Source organism: Salvelinus namaycush, chromosome 34, assembly GCF_016432855.1.
Source record: "Salvelinus namaycush isolate Seneca chromosome 34, SaNama_1.0, whole genome shotgun sequence".
Lineage (NCBI taxonomy): Eukaryota > Metazoa > Chordata > Actinopteri > Salmoniformes > Salmonidae > Salvelinus > Salvelinus namaycush.
In genome coordinates, this window is record NC_052340.1 from 31264373 (window position 1) to 31280804 (window position 16432).

Sequence of the window (16432 nt, forward strand, 5' to 3'; positions counted from 1 at the left end):
CTCATTGGTCAAATAGCTCTTACACAGCCTGGAGGTGTGTTTTGGGTCATTGTCCTGTTTAAAAACAAATTATAGTCCCACTAAGAGCAAACCAGATTGGATGGCGTATCGTCACAGAATGCTGGATAAGTGTGCCTTGAATTCTAAATAAATAACCGACAGTGTCACCAGAAAAGCACCCCGACACCATCACACCTCCTCCTCCATGCTTCACGGTGGGAACCACACATGCAGTGTCATCCGTTCACCTAATCTGTGTCTCACTTTAACACGGCAGTTGGAACAAAAAATCTTAAATTTGGACAGATTTCCACTGGTATAAGGTCCATTGCTCGTGTTTCTTGGCCCAAGCAAGTCTCTTCTTATTATTGGGGTCCTTTAGTAGTGGTTTCTTTGTAGCAATTTGACCATGAAGGCGTGATTCATGCAGTCTCCTCTGAATAGTTGATGTTGAGATGTGGCTGTTACTTGAACTCTGTGAGCATTTATTTAGGCTGCAATCTGTGGTGCAGTTTTCTCTAATGAACTTATCCTCTGCAGCAGAGATAACTTCCTTTCCTGTGGCGGTCCTCTGAGAGCCAGTTTCATCATAGCACTTGATGGTCTTTGCGACTGCACTTGAAGAAATTTTCAAAGTTCTTGAAATATTCCGTACTGACTGACATTCATGTCTTAAAATAATAATGGACTGTCGGTTCTATTTTCTTATTTGAGCTGTTCTTGCCATAATATGGACTTGGTCTTTTACCAAATAGGGCTATCTTCTATATACCACCCCTACCTTGTCACAACATAACTGATTGGCTCAAAAGCATTAAGAAGGAAAGAAATTCCATAACAAGGCACGCCTGTTACTTTAAATGCATTCCAGGTGACTACCTCATGAAGCTGGTTGAGAGAATGCCAAGAGTGTGCAAAGCTGTCATCTAGGCAAATGGGGGGTAATATATAATATATATTTTGATTTGTTTAACACTTTTTTGGTTCCTATATGATTCCATGTGTTATTTCATAGTTTTGATGTCTTCACTATTATTCTAGAATGTAGAATAGTACAAATAAAAAAATAAAAAAATGTGTCCAAACTTTTGACAGGTACTGTATATTTTCCATAATTATTTTCCACTAACCCTACCACCCCTCCGTGACGGACAACAACACTTATGCTTTTACTTCTAGCTTATATACTGAACAAAAATATAAATGCAACATTTTCAACGATTTTAGTGAGTTGCAATTCATATAAGGAAATAAGTCAATTTAAATATATTCATTAGGCCCTAATCTATTGGTTTCACATGCCTGGGCAGGGGCGTCAAGCCCACACACTGGGGATCCAGGCCCAGCCAATCAGATTGCGATTCTCCCTACAAAATGGCATTATTATAGACAGAAATACCCCTCAGTTTCATCAGCTGTCCGGGTGGCTGGTCTCAGACGATCCCGCAGGCGAAGAAACCGGATGTGGAGGTCCTGGGCTGGCGTGGTTACACGTGGTCTGCGGTTAATGAGGCCGGTTGGACATACTAGGAAATTCTCTAAAACAATGTTGGAGGCGACTTATGGTAGAGAAATTAATATTAAATGCTCTGACAACAGCTCTGATGGACATTCCTGCAGTCAGCATGCCAATTGCACGCTCCCTCAAAACTTGATACATCTGTGCATTGTGCTGTCTGACAAAACTGCTAATTTTAGAGTGGCCCTTTATTGTCCCCAGCACAAGGTGCACTTGTATAATGATCATGTTGTTTAATCAGCTTCTTGATATGCCACACCTGTCAGGTGGATGGATTATCATGTCAAGGAGAAATGCTCACTAACAGGGATGTAAACAAATTTGTGCACAACATTTGAGAGAAATAAGCTTTTATTTCAGCTCATGAAACATGGGACCAACACTTTACATGTTGTTTTCATATATTTTTTTCAGTATACATACAATATTAATTTTACGGACACAGCATATTTTACAATAGTTATCTTTTGTTTGTTTTTAGTCCCATCCTTCAGGTCCACTCAACCCCTCCGACCCATCTCTGAACACCATCCAGCTTTGATTCTATTTGCCATATATTTTTCAACTGTGCCGTGATGTTTCACAAAAGTTCTGAACCTTTCTATTCTCATAGATTCTACACATTATAAATTAAAGATAACATTTTTGCTAAGAGTATTATCATATTATTGATTGATTGTGTCGTAACTATTATTAGTGCCCCAAATTCATTAGGAATTTGGTGCACTGTGGAAGTTGTTAAACGAGTTACCATCTCCCGAATTAAACTTGAAGAAAAATAATTATATATCGATAACAGTCACTTATTAATCATTACCTCATCAGTCTCTTTCTGAACGTTGTAGACCTCTTGAATCCACAAGAACCCTAACCTTATTGATGAATCAACAATACAGAAATTGGCTTAATTATTTATTTACTACCTAACTAAATAATAACACAGAATACATAAACACACACAGTTTAGATTATTGATTAGAAACATAATACAATGAAACAGTTCCCTAGTGGACTAACAACAGCATGACTGCTTGGTTATAAAAATGGGAGGTGTCAGAAAGAGAGGGGAAGGGAGAGACAGAGAGATTCAAATGATCATTATTACGTTTGGAAACTATGCTCATGCAAATAAGCATACTTAGCACCAACACCACCGCTCATTCGGATAAGAAATGCAATGTATATATTTACGAGTAGCTGTCCTTGATCGTTGTTTCTCTGTTGAACCACTTTCTCAAAAAGGGTTTGAGTGTCCTATCCCACTTCGGTGTGAGACTCGGTTGGTTTTGGAGTGTTCGTTAGAATAGATACTACAGATGTACCAACGGTTGTCCTCTTCCCACCTCAGGTCTTTAGTCAAATGTTCTAGACCAGCTGCAGACTGATATGATAAGGTCTAGTGAGTTCATCTTCTTGTGTAGAGGTAGAGAGCTTCAGAGTTTCTAACCATTTCAATGTGTGGACCACAGTCTCATGTCTTTTGGTCTCAATGGTTAATTATTCAGGGTTCAGCTCCCGGCCACTTTACATGCAAGTAGTAACCCGGCAATGTACTGGTCTCACAATTTTCAGCCGTGTAGCCACCACTCCACGCTATCTGGTCTAGTCTTTAACCATTCGTAACTTCCGGCTCACACTGTCAGTCTGCTGGTCTAATGTAAATTTCGTTACCAAAGCTTTTATCCTCGGTTAAAAAGGGATAAAAGCCGACACAATGTCTGTGCTCACTTGGGCGTGGTTACTGACTGAGCAAAAGTTTACATAAAACAATTATTTGATTAGAAGAATAAAATCACATTGCTATCTTCACAAAAGTACCCTCATACTTAATCATATATTTTATACCACATTTCGATGTAAACTTGATAAATAGTACATGTACACTTTCGTTATATGACATCACAAAATAATAAACAATATGACATGATTATTCTTTAGATCCCCACTAACTATTCCAAACATTCGGATGTCAGGAATAATGTTCTTGTCACGCCTGCTCCTGCTCTCCCTCTCTCTTCATTATGCACACCTGTCACCATTATTACGTGCATCAGCGCTCATTGGACTCTTTCTCGTTTTGATTACCTTCCCTATATCTGTTTCCTCTGTTTCATCCCTATATCAGCATTATTGTTGTTCCCGTTTCTGTTCCTGTCCGTGGTCATTAAATGTTCACTCCCTGTACCTGCTTCTCGTCTCCAGTCGATCCTTACAGAATGCTGACACCACTATGTTTTGTTGGTGACGTTGGGTCCGGTGCCGCCGCCAATGGAACCAGGGTGCCTCAGCTGGCTTGCCGGGCTTCCATACCTTAGCTAGCTTGAGAGGTTTCCTTGCCCTGGTTGGGTCTGCAAGCTCCCATCCCACGTCATGCCTCAGCAGGATCACCGGGCTCCCACGCCTCAGCGGGATTGCCAGGCTCCAACGCCTCAGCTGGGTCGCCGGCTCCCATGCCTCAGCCGGCTCGCCGGGCTCCCACGCCCCAGCCGGCTTGTCCATCGCCCATGCCTTGGCCGGCCCCTCAGGCTCACCCAGGTGGGACGCTGGGAGGTGTCCCTAGAGGGGGGGTACTGCCACGCCTGCTCCCGCTTTCTCCCTCTGGTGCTTGAGGCCGCCAGGCGGCCTTTCGTTACCCACACCTGTCACCTTCATTATGCGCATCAGCGCTCATTGGACTCACGTGGACTTCTTCACGTTTTGATTGCCTTTCTTATATCTGTCTGTTTCCCTGGTTTCATCCCTGTGTCGGAATTATTGTTATTTCCGTTTCCCCTTTCCAGACGCTGTCCGTATTCTGTTCCTGTCTGTGGTTATTAAATGTTCACTCTCTGTACCTGCTTCTCATCTCCAGCATCGATCTTTACATGATGCTTATACCACTATACAAGCATCAGGGAGGTTTTTGTTTTTTGTTTTGTTGGTGACGTTGGGTCCGGGTGCCACTGCCGATGGAACAGGGGTGCCTCAGCTGGCTCGTCGGGCTTCCACGCCTTGGCTGGCTCAAGAAGTTTCCTTTTCCCTGTTGCGTCGGCAGGCTCCCATCCCACGTCATGCCTCAGCCGGCTCATCGGGCTCCGAAGTCTCAGCCGGCTCATCAGGCTCCCACGCATCAGCTGGCGCATAGGGCTTCTACGCCCCAGCCGGCTTGTCCAGCTCCCATGCCTCGGCCGGCCCTTCAGGCTCGGGTGGAGACCCTGGAGGGGTGGTACTGTCACTCCTGCTCCCGTTCTCCCTCTCTGGCACTCGAGGGCGCCAGGCTGCCTTTCATTGAGCACACCTGTCACCATCATTACACGCATCAGAGCTCATTGGCAGGGACGGAATGGGAATGAAAAATGGCCGTGGACTTTTTGACTCAGACCGGCCCACCAAAACCCCCTCAGCGATACACCACCCCCCACACAACCCACGCCACACTTTATGTAACAAGATTACTGAACAATATTTATAACAATAACTTCAGTAAAATCGATGTAACATAGAACAAGGGGAACATGTTGCTCTTAGGAGGAGGCTGGCTAGAAGGAGCACATATTGGTACAATGGCACAGGCAGCAAGGTGGCAAGAATCTCTGGAACCATCTGACCAGTAAAATGAATAATACAGGAAGACATTTGCTGGTGAAAAGACTGGTGAGTAGGCAAGTCATAGAATAAAATTAAAATAAACAAATTTCCTACCTCCATAACCTGTCTGGCACTGGGGTTCCGCTAGCGGAACTCCTCCCACATTCCACTGAAAAGGCAGGGAGCGAAATTCAAAAAATATTTTTGAGAAATATTTAACTTTCACACATTAACAAGTCCAATACAGCAAATGAAAGATACACATATTGTGAATCCAGGCAACATGTCCGATTTTTAAAATGTTTTACAGCGAAAACACCACATATATTTATGTTAGCTCACCACCAAATACAAAAAAGGACAGACATTTTTCACAGCACAGGTAGCATGCACAAAGCCAACCTAACTAACCAAGAACCAACCAAACTAACCAAGAAACAACTTCATCAGATGACAGTCTTATAACATTGCAGCTACCATCACAGCTACCGTCAGAAATAGCACCGAAGCAGCCAGAGTAATTACAGACACCAACGTCAAATACCTAAATACTCATCATAAAACATTTCTGAAAAATCGATGGTGTACAGCAAATTAAAGACAAACATCTTGTTAATCCAGCCAATATTTCCGATTTTTTAAGTGTTTTACAGCGAAAACACAATATAGCATTATATTAGCTTACTACAATAGCCTACCACACTACCGCATTCATTCATCAAGGCACGTTAGCGATAGCAATAGGCACGTTAGCGATAGCAAATAAACCAGCAAAAGATATTAATTTTCACTAACCTTCATAAACCTTCATCAGATGACAGTCCTATAACATCAGGTTATACATACACTTATGTTTTGTTCGAAAATGTGCATATTTAGAGCTGAAATCAGTGGTTATACATTGTGCTAACGTAGCGTCTTTTTCCCAGAATGTGCGGATATTTTTATGACACTCAACTATTCTGACCAAATAACTATTCATAAACGTTACTAGAAAATACATGTTGTATAGGAAATGATAGATACACTAGTTCTTAATGCAATCGCCGTGTTAGAATTCTAAAAATAACTTAATTACGACATCCAGCTTAGTTATAGCGAGAGAGTGCCCAAAATCTGGGCGCAAACTACTATTTCACATGTTCGACAGATATATGAAATAGCATCATAAAATGGGTCCTACTTTTGATGATCTTCCATTAGAATGTTGTACAAGGGGTCCTTTGTCCAGAACAATCGTTGTTTGGTTTTAGAATGTCCTCTTCTCCAGTCAATTAGCACGGAAAGCTAGCAAAGTAGCGCGAAGCTCTCCTTCCTGAACAAAGGCACACAACGCAACACGCCTAACGTCCCGAATAAATTTCAATAATCTAATAAAACTATATTGAAAAAACATACTTTACGATGATATTGTCACATTTATCAAATAAAATCAAAGCCGGAGATATTAGTCGTCTATAATGACAGCTTTTCAGAAGGCAATACCAGGTCCCTTCTCGCGCGCTCCAGAAAACAGGAAACTGGTGACACGTCATGCCAAGAGCTTTTATTCGACCCCAGATCAAGTTATACACTCCATTTCTTCTCTCACTGCCTGTCGACATCTAGTGGAAGACGTATGAAGTGCATGTATACTAATAAACATCAAGGACATTTATAGGCAGGCCCTAGAACAGAGCATCGATTTCCGAATTCCACTTCCTGTCAGAAGGTTTGCTGCAAAATGAGTTCTGTTTTACTCACAGATATAATTCAAACGGTTTTAGAAACTAGAGAGTGTTTTCTATCCAATAGTAATAATAATATGCATATTGTACGAGCAAGAATTGAGCACGAGGCAGTTTAATTTGGGAACTCATTTTAACAAAGTCGAAATGGCGCCCCCATAGGCTCAAGAAGTTAACAGTAAAACCTTGAAATCAGCCCTTGCCTTAACAGGAAGCCAGTGTAGGGAAGCTAGCACTGGAGTAATATGATCAAATTTCTTGGTTCTAGTCCGGATTCTAGCAGCCGTATTTAGCACTAACTGAAGTTTATTTAGTGCTTTATCCGGTTAGCCGGAAAGTAGAGCATTGCAGTAGTCTAACCTAGAAGTAACAAATGCATGGATACATTTTTCTGCATCATTTTTGGACAGAAAATTTCAGATTTTTGCAATGTTACGTAGATGGAAAAAAGCTGTCCTTGAAACAGTCTTGATATGTTCGTCAAAAGAGAAATCAGGGTCAAGAGTAACGCCGAGGTCCTTCACAGTTTTATTTGAGACGACTTTACAACCATCAAGATTAATTGTCAGATTTAACAGAAGATCTCTTTGTTTCTTGGGACCTAGAACAAGCATCTCTGTTTTGTCCGAGTTTAAAAGTAGAAAGTTTTCAGCCATCCACTTCCTTATGTCTGAAACACAGGCTTCTAGCGAGGGCAATTTTGGGGCTTCACCATGTTTCATTGAAATGTACAGCTGTGTGTCATCCGCATAGCAGTGAAAGTTAACATTATGTTTTCGAATAACATCCCCAAGAGGTAAAATATATAGTGAAAACAATAGTGGTCCTAAAACGGAACCTTGAGGAACACCGAAATGTACAGTTGATTTGTCAGAGGACAAACCATTCACAGAGACAAACTGATATCTTTCCGACAGGTAAGATCTAAACCAGGCCAGAACTTGTCCGTGTAGACCAATTTGGGTTTCCAGTCTCTCCAAAAGAATGTGGTGATCGATGGTGTCAAAGGCAGCACTAAGGTCTAGTAGCACGAGGACAGATGCAGAGCCTCGGTCTGACGCCATTAAAAGGTCATTTACCACCTTCACAAGTGCAGTCTCAGTGCTATGATGGGGTTTAAAACCAGACTAAAGCATTTCGTATACATTGTTTGTCTTCAGGAAGGCAGTGAGTTGCTGCGCAACAGCTTTTTCAAAATTTTTTGAGAGGAATGGAAGATTCGATATAGGCCGATAGTTTTTTATATTTTCCGGGTCAAGGTTTGGCTTTTTCAAGAGAGGCTTTATTACTGCCACTTTTAGTGAGTTTGGTACACATCCGGTGGATAGAGAGCTGTTTATTATGTTCAACATAGGAGGGCCAAGCACAGGAAGCAGCTCTTTCAGTAGTTTAGTAGGAATAGGATCCAGTATGCAGCTTGAAGGTTTAGAGGCCATGATTATTTTCATCATTGTGTCAAGAGATATAGTACTAAAACACTTAAGTGTCTCTTCCGATCCCAGGCCCTGGCAGAGCTGTGCAGATCCAGGACAGCTAAGCCCTGGAGGAATACGCAGATTCAAAGAGGAGTCCGTAATTTGCTTTCTAATGGTCATGATCTTTTCCTCAAAGAAGTTCATGAATTTATTACTGCTGAAGTGAAAGCCATCCTCTCTTGGGGAATGCTGCTTTTTAGTTAGCTTTGCAACAGTATCAAAAAGACATTTTGGATTGTTCTTATTTTCCTCGATTAAGTTGGAAAAGTAGGATGATCGAGCAGCAGTGAGGGCTCTTCGGTACTGCACGGTACTGTCTTTCCAAGCTAGTCGGAAGACTTCCAGTTTGGTGTGGCGCCATTTCCGTTCCAATTTTCTGGAAGCTTGCTTCAAAGCTCGGGTATTTTCTGTATACCAGGGAGCTAGTTTCTTATGACAAATGTTTTTCGTTTTTAGAGGTGCAACTGCATCTAGGGTATTGCGCAAGGTTAAATTGAGTTCCTCAGTTAGGTGGTTAACTGATTTTTGTCCTCTGACGTCCTTGGGTAGGCAGAAGGAGTCTGGAAGGGCATCAAGGAATTTTTGTGTTGTCTGAGAATTTATAGCACGACTTTTGATGCTCCTTGGTTGGGGTCTGAGCAGATTATTTGTTGCGATTGCAAACGTAATAAAATGGTGGTCCGATAGTCCAGGATTATGTGGAAAAACATTAAGATCTACAACATTTATTCCATGGGACAAAACTAGGTCCAGAGTATGACTGTGGCAGTGAGTAGGTCCAGAGACATGTTGGACAAAACCCACTGAGTCGATGATGGCTCCGAAAGACTTTTGGAGTGGGTCTGTGGACTTCTCCATATGAATATTAAAATCACCAAAAATTTGAATATGATCTGCTATGACTACAAGGTCTGATAGGAATTCAGGGAACTCAGAGAGGAACGCTGTATATGGCCCAGGAGGCCTGTAAACAGTAGCTATAAAAAGTGATTGAGTAGGCTGCATAGATTTCATGACTAGAAGCTCAAAAGACGAAAACGTCATTTTTTTTTTTGTAAATTGAAATTTGCTATCGTAAATGTTAGCAACACCTCCGCCTTTGCGGGATGCACGGGGGATATGGTCACTAGTGTAACCAGGAGGTGAGGCCTCATTTAACACAGTAAATTCATCAGGCTTAAGCCATGTTTCAGTCAGGCCAATCACATCAAGATTATGATCAGTGATTAGTTCATTGACTATGACTGCCTTTGAAGTGAGGGATCTAACATTAAGTAACCCTATTTTGAGATGTGAGGTATCACGATCTCTTTCAATAATGTCAGGAATGGAGGAGGTCTTTATCCTAATGAGATTGCTAAGGCGAACACCGCCATGTTTAGTTTTGCCCAACCTAGGTCGAGGCACAGACACAGTCTCAATGGGGATGGCTGAGCTGACTACACTGACTGTGCTATTGGCAGACTCCACTAAGCTGGCAGGTTGGCTAACAGCCTGCTGCCTGGCCTGCACCCTATTTCATTGTGGAGCTAGAGGAGTTAGAGCCCTATCTATGTTAGTAGATAAGATGAGAGCACCCCTCCAGCTAGGATGGAGTCCGTCACTCCTCAGCAGGTCAGGCTTGGTCCTGTTTGTGGGTGAGTCCCAGAAAGAGGGCCAATTATCTACAAATTCTATCTTTTGGGAGGGGCAGAAAACAGTTTTCAACCAGCGATTGAGTTGTGAGACTCTGCTGTAGAGCTCGTCACTCCCCCTAACTGGGAGGGGGCCAGAGACAATTACTCGATGCCGACACATCTTTCTAGCTGATTTACACGCTGAAGCTATGTTGCACTTGGTGACCTCTGACTGTTTCATCCTAACATCGTTGGTGCCGACGTGGATAACAATATCTCTATACTCTCTACACTCGCCAGATTTAGCTTTAGCCAGCACCATCTTTAGATTAGCCTTAACGTCGGTAGCCCTGCCCCCTGGTAAACAGTGTATGATCGCTGGGTGATTCGTTTTAAGTCTAATACTGCGGGTAATGGAGTCGCCAATGACTAGGGTTTTCAATTTGTCAGAGCTAATGGTTGGAGCCTTCGGCGTCTCAGACCCCGTAGCGGGAGGAGTAGAGACAAGAGAAGACTCAGCCTCAGACTCCGACTCGCTACATAATGGGGAAAACCGGTTGAAAGTTTCTGTCGGCTGAATGAGCGACACCAGTTGAGCATTCCAACAGCATTTCCCTCCAGAAGCCATGAGAAAGTTGTCCGGCTGCGGGGACTGTGCGGGGTGGTTTATACTAACGTTAGTATCTGTACTTACTGGTGGCACAGACGCTGTTTCTTCCTTTCCTACACTGAAATTACCCTTGCCTAACGATTGCGTCTGAAGCTGGGCTTGCAGCACAGCTATCCTCGCCATAAGGCGATCGTTCTCCTATATATTATGAGTACAGCGACTGCAATTAGAAGACATCATGTTAATGTTACTACTTAGCTTCGGCTGTTGAAGGTGCTGACGAACCATGTCCAGATAAAGCGTCCGGAGTGAAAAAGTTGAATGAGGGAAAACAGTTGCGATGGAAAAACTAAAAATATAAACGGTAATTAAAAAGAAAAAAAAAATGTAAAGTTGTCAGCTAGCAAAGTAAAGTTGGCAACAAAACGCACAGCAACACGTCTGCAATTCAAGAGGAAGTGACGTCTGTTGTGACGTCAGCAACACAAACCCAGAGAGAGAAAATTCCAGCCTGGGGGAGTGGTGTCAAGGCTGCGCACCAGAGCTCCAGTGCTCCCCCACAGCCCGGTCCTTCAGGTGCCTCCTCCTAACACCAAGCCTCCTGTAGGTCTCCCCAGCCTGGTAGGTCCTGTGGCAGCCCCACGCACCAGGTTGTCTCTCCGTCTCCTCCCTACAGGTGTGCCCGTCTACCCAGCGCCGCCTGCACTGTCCGTCTGCCCAGCGCCGCCTGAGCTGCCTGTCTGCCCAGCACCGCCTGCACTGCCCGTTTGCCCAGCGCCGTCTGAGCCGCCCGTCTGTCCTGAGCCTTCAGAGCCGTCCGTCAGTCAGGAGCCGCTAGAGCCGTCCGCCAGACAGGAGCCGCCAGAGCCGCCCGCCAGACAGGAGCCGCAAGAGCCGCCCGCCAGACAGGAGCCGCAAGAGCCGCCCGCCAGACAGGAGCCACCAGAGCCGCCCGCCAGACAGGAGCCGCCAGAGCCGCCCGCCAGACAGGAGCCGCAAGAGCCGCCCGCCAGACAGGAGCCGCCAGAGCCGCCCGCCAGACAGGAGCCGCCAGAGCCGCCAGCCAGCCAGGAGCCGCCAGAGCCGCCAGCCAGCCAGGAGCCGCCAGAGCCGCCAGCCAGGAGCCGCCAGAGCCGCCAGCCAGCCAGGAGCTGCCAGAGCCGCCAGCCAGCCAGGAGCCGCCAGAGCCGCCAGCCAGCCAGGAGCCGCCAGAGCCGCCAGCCAGCCAGGAGCCGCCAGAGCCGCCAGCCAGCCAGGATCTGCCAGAGCCGTCAGTCAGCCAGGATCTGCCAGAGGCGTCAGTCAGCCATTCCCCCTCAGTCCGGAGCTGCCCCTCAGTCCGGAGCTGCCCCTCAGTCCTTAGCTGCCCCTCAGTCCGGAGCTGCCCCTCAGTCCGGTGCTGCCCCTTAGTCCGGTGCTGCCCCTTAATCCAGTGGGGTTAATATGGAGGGTAGCCATTAGGAGGAGGCCACGGAAGCGGGGATTAACTATGGTGGGGTGGGGGCCACGTCCAGAGCCGCCACCTTGGACAGATGCCCACCCAGACCCTCCCCTATAGGTTCAGGTTTTGCGGCCGGAGTCCGCACCTTGGGGGGGGGGGGGTACTGTCACATTCCTGACCTTATTTCCTTTGTTCTGTATTGTTTAGTTGGTCAGGACGTGAGCTGGGTGGGCATTTTATGTTATGTGTTTCTATGTTGGGTTCATTGTCAACTAGCCTGATATGGTTCTCAATCAGGGGCATGTGTTTTACGTTTCCTCTGATTGAGAACCATATTAAGGTAGGCTGTTCTCACTGTTTGTTTGTGGGGGATTGTTGCTGTGTCTGTGTTTGTTCGCCACACGGTACTGTTTCGTTTCGTTTCATTCGTTCGTTCGTTTGTTCCTTCCTGTTCGTGCGTTCATTTTTATATGTTCTGAAGTTCAGGTCTGTTCACGTCGTTTATTGTTTTGTAGTTTGTTTAAGTGTTTTTCCGTCTTCGTTTACATAATAAATAAGTATGTATTCAAACCACGCTGCATATTGGTCCGATCCTTGCTCCTCCTCAGACGAGGAGGAAGACGAGCGTTACAGGTACAGTTTTTATTGCTATCTAACTATACTGTTAGTCCCTCTATTTCCTTTGTTAATATGAATTCTTTTGACTTAAATTGCTTTTGTTTTAAAGATGAGTATTGAATTCCATGGCCTCTAAAGGCACATTTAAAAATGTCCTGTACAATAAGGGGATCTACTGTACCTATATTTGTCACGCCCTGGCCTTAGTTATCTTTGTTTTCTTTATTATTTTAGTTAGGTCAGGGTGTGACATGGGGGATGTTTGTGTGTTTTTGTCTAGTCTAGGGTGTTTGTATTGTCTAGGGGGTTTTGTAGAGTTCATGGGGTTGTGTTCAGTGTAGGTGTTTATGTAAGTCTATGGTTGCCTGGATTGGTTCTCAATTAGAGACAGCTGTCTATCGTTGTCTCTGATTGGGTGCCATATTTAGGCAGCCATAGGCATTAGGTAGGTTGTGGGTAATTGTCTATGTTTAAGTTGCCATTGTCTGCACTTATTTGTTTGTATAGCTTCACGGTCGTCTGTTTGTTGTTTTGTTTAGTTTGATTTAGTGTTATTCGTCGTTCTTAAATAAATACATAATGTATTTATACCACGCTGCGCCTTGGTCCTCTCTTTCACCCGAAGACGATCGTGACAATATTATGTCAGAAAAAGTCAGTTATAAATTCTTCTGTTCTGGTTAAAAACAAGTTGTCATCCAATATGCTTTAATTAAATTTCCAATATCCTCGCCCACTTGGAAATTGTGTAAGAGTAATGTGTATGCCAATTATTTGATGGTTCGATATTTACTTTTAATTGCATTCATATGTCATCAGAGTGTGTGCAAGAAAGTTATGCGTCAAAGGAATATTTGAAAAGTAATAACTTCCACAGGATACTGATAGTTGAACATAGGCTCACACCAAATGCCAACCTGATGAAAGAACTGTTTAGAATGTATCATTATGATGGTCAAGATGGCCGAAATATCAATGATTATAACTTTTTTGAACTCTTTTCTCCCATTGGGAGAAAGCAAGCAGCGATACTATCCTCTTCCATCACATTAATGGTGATGAAACACAGTGAATCACAATAATATGTCCATTATGGTCTCTTAACAGATAATACATCCTCTATCAGTCAACTGGACCACGGTCAAAGACGTGTCAAAGCCATGGAGGCAATGCTGAAAATGGCAGCGTTGGGATATACTGTATATGAGGTAGGCTACCATGAAAGGACTTGTAGTGTTAGTCCATCTGAGAACACCATCAGGGTGATTATAAGACAAGCTTGAGTGAAATAAAGGGCATGGGTATGATGGGGAAAGGGAATAGAGGATGACCATGTTTGTTGTATCTCTACCAACATTCTCATACATTTGTGTTCACAGAAAACGGCCCTAATGTCTTCCGACCAATAGAAGCCTGGAATGCGAAGCAACAATGAGTATGTTTACATGCACACTAATAATTCACTATTATTAAACTGATTACGGCAGTAGGCCAATTATGACATTAATCATGTAAACACTTTACTCTGCTTATCTTAATTGGCGTGAGGTCATAATTGAAGTAAACCTACGGCGACTAAAACACCTGGATATCTGACCAATTATTAGGACACGTAAACACCTTAATCAGAGTTCCAGCAGTGTATTTGATTTGCACATGTACTAGCACCAGCAGCGCGAGCCTCCTTCTTTTGTGCGAGCTAAGAAATTGTTTATATTCCTGAACGCAATATCAAATGGGACAGATCAATGCAGAAAATTGCTAATCAAAATAAATTTCTGCCACAGCAACCATGTTTTTTTGGGGAATCCCATCAGGTAGCCTGATTTCAGATGTGTCCATGTAAAAAGGATTCTTTAGGAAATCGTTCTTCTTGCAAAGCATGTAAACATTTTAATCAAACTATTATATTCATCTGAGTGTGCATGTAAATGTACCCAATAAGTCTGAGATATGACAGAACCTAAAACATTTGCCTCGTATCGAAAATGTACCTAGAACATCCCAAAGAGCTCAGACTATCAGACAACCTCGTACTAGACCTCTGTCTAAAAAAATGTAGATAAATATACAGTACCAGTCAAAAGTTTGGACATACCTACTCAGTCAAGGGTTTTTCTTTATTTGCACTATTTTCTACATTATAGAATAATAGTGAAGACATCAAAACTATGAAATAGCACATATGGAATCATGTCGTAACCAAAAAAGTGTGAAACAAATCAAAATATATTTGATATTTTAGCTTCTTCAAAAGAGCCACCCTTTGCCTTGATGACAGCTTTGCACACTCTTGGCATTCTCTCAACCAGCTTCATGAGGAATGCTTTTCCAACAGTCTTGAAGGAGTTCTCACATTTGCAGAGCACTTGTTGACTGCTTTTCCTTCACTCTGAGGTCCTACTCAATTGTGCTGAGGTCGGGTGATTGTGGAGGCCAGGTCATCTGATGCAGCACTCCATCACTGTCCTTCTTGGTCAAATAGCCTTTACACAGCCTGGAGGTGTGTTGGGTCATTGTCATGTTGAAAAACAAATGATAGTCCCACTAAACGCAAACCAGATGGGATATCACAGAATGCTGTGGTTGCCATGCTGGTTAAGTATGCCTTGAATTCTAAATAAGACAGTGTCACCAGCAAAGCACCCCACACCATCACATCTCCTCCTCCATGCTTCACGGTGGGAACCACACGTGGAGATCATCCGTTCACCTATTCTGCGTCTCACAGACAAGGCGGTTGGAGCCAAAAATTAGGACTCATCAGACAAAAGGACAGATTTCCACCGGTCTAATGCCCATTGCTCGGGTTTCTTGGCCCAAGAAATTATTTTCTTCTTATTGGGGTCCTTTAGTCAGGGTTTCTTTGCAGCAATTCAACCATGAAGGCCTGATTCACGCAGTCTCCTCTGAACAGTTGATGTTGAGATGTGTCGGTTTCTTGAACTCTGTGAAGCATTTATTTAGGCTGCAATTTCTGAGGCTGGTAACTCTAATGAACTCATCCTCTGCAGCAGATGTAACTCTGGGTCTTCCTTTCCTGTGGCGGTCCTCATGAGAGCCAGTTTCATCATAGCATTTGATGGTTTTTGCGACTGCACTTGAAGAAACTTTCAAAGTTCTTGAAATTTCCGGATTTTCCTTCATGTCATAAAGTAATGATGGACTATCATTTATCTTTGCTTATTTGAGCTGTTCTTGCCATAATATGGGCTTGGTATTTTACCGTAGGGCTATCTTCTGTATACCACCCATACCTTGTCACAACACAACTGAATGGCTCAAACGCATTAAAAAGGAAAGAAATTCCACAAATTAACTTTTAACAAGGCACACCTGTTAATTTAAATGCATTCCAGGTGACTACCTCATGAAGCTGGTTGAGAGAATGCCAAAAGTGTGCAAAGCTGTCATCAAGGCAAAAGATGGCTACTTTGAAGAATCTCAAATATAAAATATATTTTGATTTGTTTAACACTTTTTTTGGTTACTACATGATTCCATGTGTTATTTCATAGTTTTGATGTCTTCACTATTATTCTACAATGTAGAAAATAGCAAAAATAAAGAAAAACCCTTGAATGAGTAAGTGTGTCCAAACTTTTGACTGGTACTGTATATCAACAAATTGCTTAGTGGCCAGGTCTGATATACATGACTGTGTGGAGTCTGAGCCTGAGGGAACCAATTTATGATAGGCTGCCAGAGAGAGAACAGGGTAAGCCTCCGATGGCGATGTACTCTATGCCCCTTTGCTATAATAGCTTATGCAATGATTGAGTAATTCCCTCTACTTATTGTACAGTTCATTATGCAATTAAGGCAGAAGTCATCCAGACCAGCCGATTAGATTTTACTG